Source organism: Ahaetulla prasina, chromosome 2 (genome assembly GCF_028640845.1).
Source record: "Ahaetulla prasina isolate Xishuangbanna chromosome 2, ASM2864084v1, whole genome shotgun sequence".
In the NCBI taxonomy this organism is placed as follows: Eukaryota; Metazoa; Chordata; class Lepidosauria; order Squamata; family Colubridae; genus Ahaetulla; species Ahaetulla prasina.
The window spans coordinates 210,271,957-210,282,856 of NC_080540.1; the positions used below are offsets into that span (position 1 = coordinate 210,271,957).

Consider the following 10,900-nt stretch of genomic DNA (forward strand, 5'->3'; position numbering starts at 1 on the left):
CAAAGACCCCAACAGCTCATTGCTGTTCTTTTAAGCCTCATGGAAGTAGCCAATCATCTTCTGGCCTTACTCCCGAGTTGTCCTTTTTTCTTCAGCTGCTCTTGCCTTCTGGCAGTTCTTCACATGTGTGCACTAGGAACAGGCTCCTCCTGTTCCTCTGCCTCTCTGCTGTCCACATCTGGAGGCTCTGGAGTCCGCACATCTCTCCCAGATAGCCCTGGTCCCATCTGTGCCTCCAATGCAGAGCCCTCGTCTGGGCCTTCCCCTGAGTCCAGGACTGGCCCATTGTCCTCCCCAGCCTCCTCACTGTCTGACTCGGTTGCCAGGTCCGCAGGCTGCTGGCAGACCACAACACTTGGAGAGTCAGGCTGGTAAATTATGGGGCCCAGTAGCCCAACAGCAATGGCATCCACTCAGGAGATATTCTCCTCCTGCAAGGCATAGAAGTGGCACAGTGCTTGGCTGCTTAAAAAAGACAGGCAGGTTCCATGGAAGGGCTCAGTCGAATCCCTCCCCCAGGAAGAAAGCTTTGAGAGATTGTGGGGAACATGAGAAAGGAAGGGAAGGGAAAGTGGCATAATCAATCAAAAGGAAAAAAATGAGTCCCTTAGCAGCTTATCTCATAAATCACTGTTTCACCCATGTGACAAGACCTTTGGGAAATTATGTTGCAAATCATTCAAAGAGTTTCTGTCTTAATGAACTCACTATAAACGAAGGTGGGAAATTCCTTATGACCTAAGACTAATAATAAAAAGATGTCAAATACCAGAGATGCGTACATGTATAAATGAAAAAAATGGCAACTTTTTCAGGCATGTTTGGGAATTTGTCACATAAAACAGGAGGAGAAACCTCACAATTACAAAAACGGTTAGATTTTCAGACCATTCTTAACAAGAGATCTGTTCATCACTGGGTATATAAAGGGTATTTTAGCGTAGATGTGATACAGAACATGCATATTTCAGAACATACATACATAAGTGTGATATTTGTAAGGGAGCTGGCACATCTGCTCATTGTCAAGCTAACCCTAACCCTAACCCTTCCATTGAGGACCTGTATACTGCACTAATCAAGAAGAGGGCTGTGAAAATATTTACAGATCCCTCACATCCTGGACATAAACTGTTTCAACTCCTACCCTCAAAACGACGCTATAGAGCACTGCACACCAGAACAACTAGACACAAGAACAGTTTTTTCCCGAAGGACATCACTCTGCTAAACAAATAATTCCTTCAACACTGTCAAACTATTTACTAAATCTGCACTACTATTAATCTTCTCATCGTTCCCATCACCAATCTCCTCCACTTATGACTGTATGACTGTAACTTTGTTGCTGGCAATCCTTATGATTTATATTGATATATTGACCATCAATTGTGTTGTAAATGTTGTACCTTGATGAACGTATCTTTTCTTTTATGTACACTGAGAGAATATGCACCAAGACAAATTCCTTGTGTGTCCAATCACACTTGGCCAATAAAAAATTCTATTCTATTCTATTTCTAATGTCAAGCACAATAATTCAGATCACGGAGAAAAGTCTCCTGTATTGAATATGCCAGTTGCTTAAAAGAAATCTAAATCAATTGAAGAAACAAGGTTTGTTGGAAGTAATTGATAAATATGGAAAGGTATCAGGATTTAAAATAAATCAGAATAAAACAAAAGTAATAATTAAAAATATGTCTATACAACAGAAACAAAAACTAGAGGAAATGACAGGATTTGAGGTAGTAAAAAAGGTTAAATATTTAGGGGTCTATATTAGCTCATCGAACAAGAAACTCTATAAGAATAATTATGACTTGCTATGGCAAAAAGTTCAGAATGATATGAGTGGCTGGAAGAAATTGCAGTTATCCCTATTGGGAAGGATTGCGGTTATTAAAATGAATGTGTTACCTAGATTTTTGTTTCTGTTCCAGATGATACCAATAATTAAAAAGGATAAAAATTTGGAAGACTGGCAGATTGGGATTAACAAATTTATATGGCAGGGTAAAAAGGCGAGGGTTAAAATGAAAATAATACAGGACTCACGGGAAAGAGGTGGTTTAAGAATGCCTAACTTTAAATTATATTATGAAGCAGTAGCCCTTTCAGTAATAAGTGACTGGTTTAACTTAACAGAGGAAAGAATTTTGAATATAGAAGGTTATGACTTGTTATATGGATGGCATGCGATTTATTTTATGAAAAAAGTGGATAGGGCTTTTAAGAATCATGTGTTGAGAAGTGCTCTTTATGGTCTGGAAAAATATTCCTATAAATTAGATTACAAGATTCCTATATGGGCGAGCCCTAGGCATGCAATAGAGAATATAAATATAGAACAGAAACAGGAAATGATTACTTATAAAGAACTTTTGTATGTTGAAGGAGGTAGATTGCAATTAAAATCATTACAGGTATTAAATGAAGAAGGGAGGAATTATACTTGGTTTCAATATGGGCAAATAAGTGCTAGATGGAAAGAAGATCAAAAAATTGGTATAATGCAAAGGAGGAAAATTTAATAAAGCAAATTAGAAATCAGACCCAGGAGCATATAAAGAGATTGTATAATGTGTTGCTTGAAATAGATTCGGAAAAGGATTTGGTAAAGGATTGTATGATAAAATGGGCACAGAATATTCAGGAACCAATAATGTTGGAAACATGGGAAAAATTTGGGTTAGAAATGTTAACTTTACACAAGCACAGAATTTAAGGAAAATTTTTATAAGATGTTTTATAGATGGCACTTAGATCCCAAAAAATTATCATGTATGTATCCTAATATCCAAGCGAAATGTTGGAGGTGTGATTGTGATGATGCTACATATTTTCATATTTGGTGGACTTGCAAGAAAATTAAGGTCTTTTGGATAAGAATTTGGTGGATTATTCAAAATGTACTGAAGAAGAAGATAAAGTTCCTGCCACAATTTTTCCTTTTGGGAATTATAACGGATTGTACAGGGATTGAGACTAAATTGATTCTGAATTTAATAACAGCAGCAAGACTGTTGATTGGACAATACTGGAAGAAAGAAGAGATACCTACAATAGAAGAATGGATATTGAAAGTTATTAATTTGGCTGAGATGGCTAAAATCTCAGCGTTTTTAAAAGACAATACGCAGGAAAAATATTTAATTGAATGGAAAAATGGATTGATTATCTACAAAACAGATATCAGATTAAGAAATATCAGATTGCCTTTGAATAATTAGAAAGTTATTTTATGTAATGGGGAGGGGGTTGGGAGATGAAAAGCTTTGGATGTGGTTATTTGGATTGGAAGGGAAAATTTTATTCTATGCTTGGTTTATGTATAACAATACCTTGTGATTGACCCGGGAAGCCGGGGGGGGGGAGGGGGGAAGGGTTTTTTTTTTGTTTGTTTTTTTGGGAGGGAGGGGGAAAAAAGGGGGAAAAATGTTTTTGTTTTTTAAAACTCTTTCAATAAAAAAAAAAAAAGAGAAACAAGGAAATTGCCTCGTAACAGAGAAGGGAAACTTGTTTTATCAAGACCAAAGATGAATACTGAGGAAGGGGAATAGTCACAGCATGCTAAATCAATGAAAGAAGAATGAAAGAATCTAGGCTGGTAAGGTGGAACGAGAAAGTTCTCCAAAGCATTTGCTTTAACCAAGGTGACAAAGTCTGAGATGAGCCTAAGGATATACAACCTCGTTCAATGACAGCACTGAGACTCAAAACTTACAGCTCATATATTTAGCTTTGAAGAATTTAGATTGGATGCCTTTGAAGCTAAAGGTCTCCTTACAGATGTTCAAATGAGCACCATATGGTATCAGGTGCAGAACTTTAGCTTTAAACAATTGAATTGCTGCAAAGACATGGTTGTTACCATGCTGACCTGTATGTTTAATAATTGCAAAGGATAGTTTTTGAACTCTTATATTACAAGTTATATATATTAACCATGACTTACATGGTTAGTCCAACAACTGGAAGTTGGAAAGTGAACACTGCATACCAAAAAAACTAGGCTTCCTCAATAAGACTCCAATTGAAATCCCAAATAATTGGGGACTTGAAATGCTTTCTTGTGGGAAGTTCACACAAAGGCAACTGTAACTTGGGCTACTGTATCAGAATTTGGGGGGATCTGGTGATAGGTACTCGAGAGCAATATGTCTAAAAACATCTTCCTTTCCTACTCAATAAGATAATGGAGATTTATGCCGGCTGGGAGAAGGATGCTTTGCTCTTTGTAAATTTCAGATGGAAACAGTGATTTTGTCATTGTGATTGGAGCTTAGTTCTGGACCCCATTTCTGCTTATTAAAAGGTAAGGTAAATCTGGTGGAATAATAGTCATGAAGCTGTTTGAAAGCTTTTGTAGCCAAAGAACAAAATACATTCATTCCTGGGTAGCAAAGCCCAAGGGTTCCTGACTTCTGTTTCTTCTGTCAAAGTTGGAGAGCGGCATAGGGATAATTCAACCTAACAATAATTCAGTTAAAGTTCTTTTCCCAAGGCAAGCTGCTCCAAGATATGGTCAGTTGTGTAACTGTCTCTTTTCCACTTGTTCTACTCTTGGCAATAAGCCCCAAATCAGAAAGTGTTAGCAGATGATTGTCAGGCCTTTGAAGACCTGTAAGAGGAGATCTGAAAAGAAGCCAGATTGTTTATTTTAATAAACCTGGGTGGAATTATACAGGTATTAAATCTAAATATGATTTTGCAAGCATCCCTAGAGCTTGGAAACCACTTCACCATGGCTAAATCTACTTGAGAAATCGTGATACCCAGCAGCAAACTCAAGGCAATTACTACTTTCTTAAGAATCCCATTTGTAGATGTTCATTGGGCTATTTTAAATAGAGCACATCATTTGAGCTGGATTGTAAAATGAATTGTGACACAAATAAATTCATCTCAGTGGATTAGGTTGGGTTGATTTTCCTATCTACTGAAATGCTTCATGAGGGAATATCTTAAGGGATATTAATGTATTTCTCAATGATGGCATTTAGGTTCAAATGCACCAGAAAGACAGTTTCATCAACAAGGAAACATTGTGTTGTCAAGTCATCAGCCTGTGAAGGGTTAAATACAGCATTACTTTTTACAACTGCTAAATCTGTGTCAAAAGAATTCTTGCAGCCTGATCACTATTATTTTCTATTTCTGCTTCATGAGCCATCACAGCTTGTAAATCAGCCGCCGGATGTTGAAAGTGTTTGTTGAATACCAATGAAATGTCTACATTTAGTGGTGTGCTAGTTCAGTTCGGAAGCAAGTCATGAATTCTTAATTGCTTCAGGACTTCCTTGAACTCATTTCCAAAGGTTTTCTTCGTCTTCTTCCTCATTGGAGTTAAAATGATACATTTAAAACAAAACACAACCAATCAAGACCGATAAGAAATCAGCATCAGCAAGTTAAAGGCTTGACTAAACCGACCCAAAAATTTTTAAAAAAGAAAATAGTAAAGAATTTATGTCGCTCAGGGTTGAGTTCTTATTTTTTTTGAAAATTTTTTATTTTTTAAACAAACAAACATAAAAACATTTTCAATACAAATACAGTGTGTCGGTTGGTTAATTACAAATCTTTTGAGCAATTTCAGCAGAAGTATAACATATGATTTATCTAGTTTTACATTTTATCAATCTGATATGTTCCAAATATATCGGTTTAATCATTGCTTAAATATAAGAATTTTTTCCCTCATTTCATGTAAAGTATTCTCGGTTTTATGTTAATCATATTACATCATTCATTTCATCTTCTTAAATCAATATGTATTTCAACCATTTTTCCATTGTAAAAACCTCTCTCAGACTTTATTAACATGTTTTTCCTTCTAACCAATGATAAAATAATTCCCATATCTTATAATATTGTTTATCTTCCAGCTGTCTAATTTCAAATGTCAGCAGATTGAATTGGCCCTCCTTGGCTGTTTTCCTGCTCCTTTCCTTGTTTGCAACGCAAAAGAAGCCGCTTAAAGTATTTTCTGCTGCAGCAAAATGCCCTTGCGTTCTGTTTTTGTTCTTCATTTCATTCCTTCAGAAACAGAGCTTCTAAAGCATCTAAAGCAGGGGTGTCAAACTCGATTTCATTGAGGGCCGCATCAGGGTTGTGTTTGACTTTGGGGGGCCAGGTGGGCGTGGCCAGGGTGGGCATGGCCAGCTCAACATCACTCATGTTGGGGGTGCCTGTGGCGGCCCAAGTGCTCCGTTTTCACTGGCAGAGAGTTGCATGAGGCGGTTGCAGCCAAAAACGGAGCTTGGGTGGGCCACATGCAGCACTCCCAAGCTTTGTTTTTGCTGGCAGAGGAACTGCGAGCTGGTCCTTGGCTGTTTCTACCATAGCCTCGCAGGGCAGAGCTAAGCACCCCGTGGGCCAGATCCGGCCCACAGGCTTTAAGTTTGACACCCCTGATCTAAAGAATTAAGAATACCTCAGAAATACAGGAAAGATCGGGCAGGTCCAAAATAAAAAAATGACATTATGTAATTCAAAACAGTGCTTGCAACACTGTACTTAAACAGAATTACTTCACACCTGCCTTCCCACTTTTTACATATATATTTTTGGGGATACAGCAATCTTGGGCCCAGACACTTAAATATCAATAAGAGCACTGAGTAGATTGTCAGTCTATTTAGCTTTAGTCATCTGAGTCCTGCAACCCCAATGGAACTGCACATTCCCTATCAACCTGGCTTCTCAGGTTTTTCATTCAAGGTTTAATATAGAAATTGTATTGAAATTGGTACCATGCTTAAAGCATCTGCATATCAATTAGGTATGTAAACCTGCGCATCCCACCACTTTTTGACAGGTTTAAAGGGCAGCTATTTTCAATCTTGTGAAACCACGGAGAGAATAATTAGCAGCGTTGATTTAGGAGACACAGTTGGGTGAGTTGATGAAAAAAAAAAATCAGAGAGAACTGTTAAGTAGGAAATGTTTGAGAATGGGAGACTGATTTCTAAAGAGGGTATAGCAGGAAATGAGAGTGATTTAAGAAGAAATATCAGTGAAGACTAACAATTTGAGAGTACCAGCAACTATACTTTAATCTTCCCACAGTATTGCACAAACATATATATATATATATGTCTTTCTGTACAAAATTAATTCTTGTTCACAGGAAACGTGGGAGTGTATTTGAATAAATAAAGTAACAGCAGGAAAAACTTGTTTAGGACTTGTTCTCAGATGCATCCTTCCTTTATCAGAATTTGATTGCTCTTCATAAGAGAATGAGTGGCCCATTGAGAGGTATTTCATTTGAGGAGATCAAATATACCAAGAGAACTATATCTACAATGCTTGATCTGCAGTATCTGCTTGTATTCTTCTGTGAGTCATGACTGATTGGCAACTTTGACACAGCAACTCAGTTAATGGGGAAACACCTTTTGCTGCTTTAAAATGGGTTACAATTCTTCTATCCAAGCAAAACCAAACCAACAAGTTAAAGGAAAGCCATGAATTATTCTCCCATTCATTTATCATAAGCTGTGAAAACTTTGTTAGCTCTTGGTTATAAAATATGTTTTTAATTTTTCTTTAAAAATAAAATAAAATAGCCTATAGTAAGGATAACAGTTTATTCTTTCTCAGAGTCTATGACACCTTTCCCAAGGTGGAACCAAGAATTTAGAATGCCTTTTCTAAAGAATATGTCTATTAACATGAGTCTTCTATAGAATCTGGGTAGATTTCTTTCATGTTCTGTTCAACTGGAGTGGATATTGGAAGATCATAAGAAGAATCCTGCCAGACTGAACCAAAAATCCATTTAATCCAGCAATGTACTATTGCAGCAGGAACTCAGATACTTATTGGAAATCAGTAAGACCACACAATCCTTTTGCTACCCCGTTTCCCCCAAAATAAGACATCCCCTGATAATAAGCCCAATTGGGCTTTTGAGTGCATGTGCTAAAATAAGCCCTCCCCTGGAAATAAGCCCTCCCCAAAAATATTTAAATGCATGCGCAGCCAGTCTCCGCCATTTCCTCTGGTTAGGGTTAGGGAGACAGAGCTGGAAATCAGGTAAGACGGCAAGAGGAGCCCCATCTTGCTTCACAAGCCCCAAAATAATAAGACCGCCCCAAAAATAAGGCTAAGCATTTATTTCGGGGTTCAAAAAATATAAGACAGGGTCTTATTTTCGGGGAAACATGGTAGTGATTTTGGTATGCAATGAAAAGATGCATGCTGCTATACAGTGTGAAAAATTCCATTGGTTTTAATCTGTTGCAGCATGCCTTTTCTTGTAACTCAGACAACCTCAGCCATTATGAACTAATTATTATTACTACGAAAATCATTAGGTGCAGTTCAACAAAGTTGCACACTTATTATACTTCTTCTTATGGCCTGGAGCAGCTTTACAGCACGTTTCCTCACTGCTTGTTTTTCTGATCCAAAAGCAAAGAAAATCTAAGGCAATAAGGCTGTAATCATATATCTATATGTGTATATTTATTAGGCAGTTGCAGCCATTCCATTCTGTGGAATTTAAATCAGCAAAGATTCTGCTGTAAAACTAAATCGGAAAAACACACTAATCCCTGCCTTCCCTCACTGAAGGCAGGGAAACAGCAAGAGGAAAATTAAAGATATGACTAGTACTGGTGTACTGATTTTTGTTTACTAAAAAGAAAGGTGGGCAGCAAGCTACTTCAGAATGATAGTCTGATCAGCTATCATATAAGCAGATGATGCCAATGATACTTTCCTTTTGGAACAAAATAGCAGGTCTATAAAAAGGGTGGAGTAAACAGTGAAATCATGGGGATTGCCATAGCTGCTGTTTAGCGAACAAACAAAAGCTAATCACATGTTGAATGTGATGTCTCATTTGGCCTTTATTCCGAGCATTCATGCACAAATACTGTAAAATTGCGCGCTCTCCCTCTCTCTCTCTCTCTCTTTCTCTCTCTCTCTCTCTCTCTCTCTCTCTCTCTTTTAATCAGAATGTACGAACTGGGGCTACCACATTAGCATGAGAACAGTGAAGATGGATGAATGAGTTTTATCATTTTGCTGCTATTTACTGGTCTTCTGGATTTTTTGCAGCCCAAATATGGCAGCGTACCATGAATAAAGCTTTTAAAATGCATAGACTCACACTAAGTATTGTCAAGGCTATGATTTTTCTACTTGTAGCATATGGCTGAGAGAAATGGATGCCATTCAATGTTGTGACTTACAATGACAGTTCAAAACACCCTGTACAGCAAGAAAAAGTCATTCGAACAAGATGAAATAAACAAGACTACTGGCTGCAAGCACTAATACTTAATCCAAAGCTTAAATATTGTGGACACATAATAGGAAGGCCAGAGTACTTGAAGATGCTTGAAAAAATCAAAAGCAACCATAAAAGATACTTGGAGAATTGGTTAGATACTATCACTATATAAGCAGGACATTACCAGAACTCCTAGTGATCTATCTGGTAAAATCCTTGTTTGTCAGTCTGTCAGTGACTAAATGATTAAATACCGAGAAGAACATTAGGTACAAGCATTGGTGAAATGCTACTGATTTGCACCGGTTCGCATGAACCGGTAGTGATAAAAACTACCAATTTGGGCGGACAGTAGTAAAAAAAAAGCTACCGGTTCATTCTAACTGGTGTTTCTGATGATCAGCTGTGCTGCGCAATTTAAAATCACTAGAAAGCAGGAAATCCTACTTTCTAGTGAATCTAAATCGTGCAGCACAGCTGTTCCCCCCCTCACTGTTCTACTTACCTTCCCAAGCCTCCTTTTTCTGCACAAAGCTCACGTTTGGCATGTTGGTGCGCAGCGCGCATGTGCGGGCAGCAAACCGGTGGCAAATTGGGGAGGATTTCAACCACTGGGTACAGGCCATTCTGAAGCCAATGACACCGACTTCTAAGTGTTCGATTACAGAGGAAAGCATCTTGAGGAAGAAAAGGAAGAGCTGCTATCAACACAATAGTCAGGTAAAAAATATCTGAGTCCAAGGAAAAAAAAAAAAAATGTGAGTAAACAGTCTCAAACAAGTCCTTCCCTAGTTCTCACCAAAAAAAAAAAAAGGAAGGTGGGAAAAGTGCATTCAGACTTTTTAAGAAGCTTCTGTTCAGAAAGTTTACAATAAAATTAGTTCTAACCCTAATTGTAACCTTGACCATATGGCATTAGTTTCCTAGTCAGGTCTATCTTGTAGGACTGACATCAATTCTAAGGTTGGACTGTAAATGAACAGAGGGATAAATGAGACCAGATGAAATAAACATTCTATTTTACTACAGCGCTACACGCATAAATAGATTTTATTCTCATCAGAAAATCTATTCATGTAAGCATTTTATGGGAAGCCACCCCCATCTCCTAGAAAAATGAAATACTTTGAGGAATATTAAAAAAGGCAGAATATTATATTTCCCTAAAGGAGAAATGGAAAAACATGCTCTTAAAAGACAGAAAGCAGACGATCTCCTTGCCCCCAGTAGACCCTGAGGCCAGCTTTTAGAAATGCAGATTTGGTAATCCATTCAAGACAGAATGGCACAATGGCAGAATGGTAAAATTAGCCCTCAATCAACACAGGACAAAGCCATTAAGCCACAATAAGAATTACCTAACCCCCTTCATTGCATCACCCTCAGAAACTTCAACCAAACTTAGTTCAGACAAACACCTAGGATTTGTACTTTGTCTATAGAGCCCGCTATGACCCCTGCCCCATGGGAATCTGACAACAGCCAATAGAATACATGTTCTTGCACAGGAACAGGAAGCTCAAGTGCAAAGCCCAAGAGAAGGTATAAAAACCCCTCTCTCTCAACTCCATTTTGTCAGCTGTGCCAGAACCATGTGCTTGGTGGTTCGCTTTATTTATTTATTTATTGATTGATTGATCAAATTTGTAT

At 37.8% G+C, this 10,900-nt stretch overlaps 1 long non-coding RNA gene across 1 annotated transcript in view; it reads right to left on the reverse strand.

Annotated features, from left to right (window-relative positions):
• Nucleotides 1–9,918, reverse strand: part of LOC131192179 (uncharacterized) — a 114,395-nt gene extending 104,477 nt beyond the window's left edge. The window contains exon 1 of the long non-coding RNA XR_009153658.1: nt 9,756–9,918. This is a non-coding gene — a long non-coding RNA (uncharacterized LOC131192179). The remainder of the gene's footprint in view (nt 1–9,755) is intronic.
• Nucleotides 9,919–10,900: the final 982 nt, after the last annotated feature.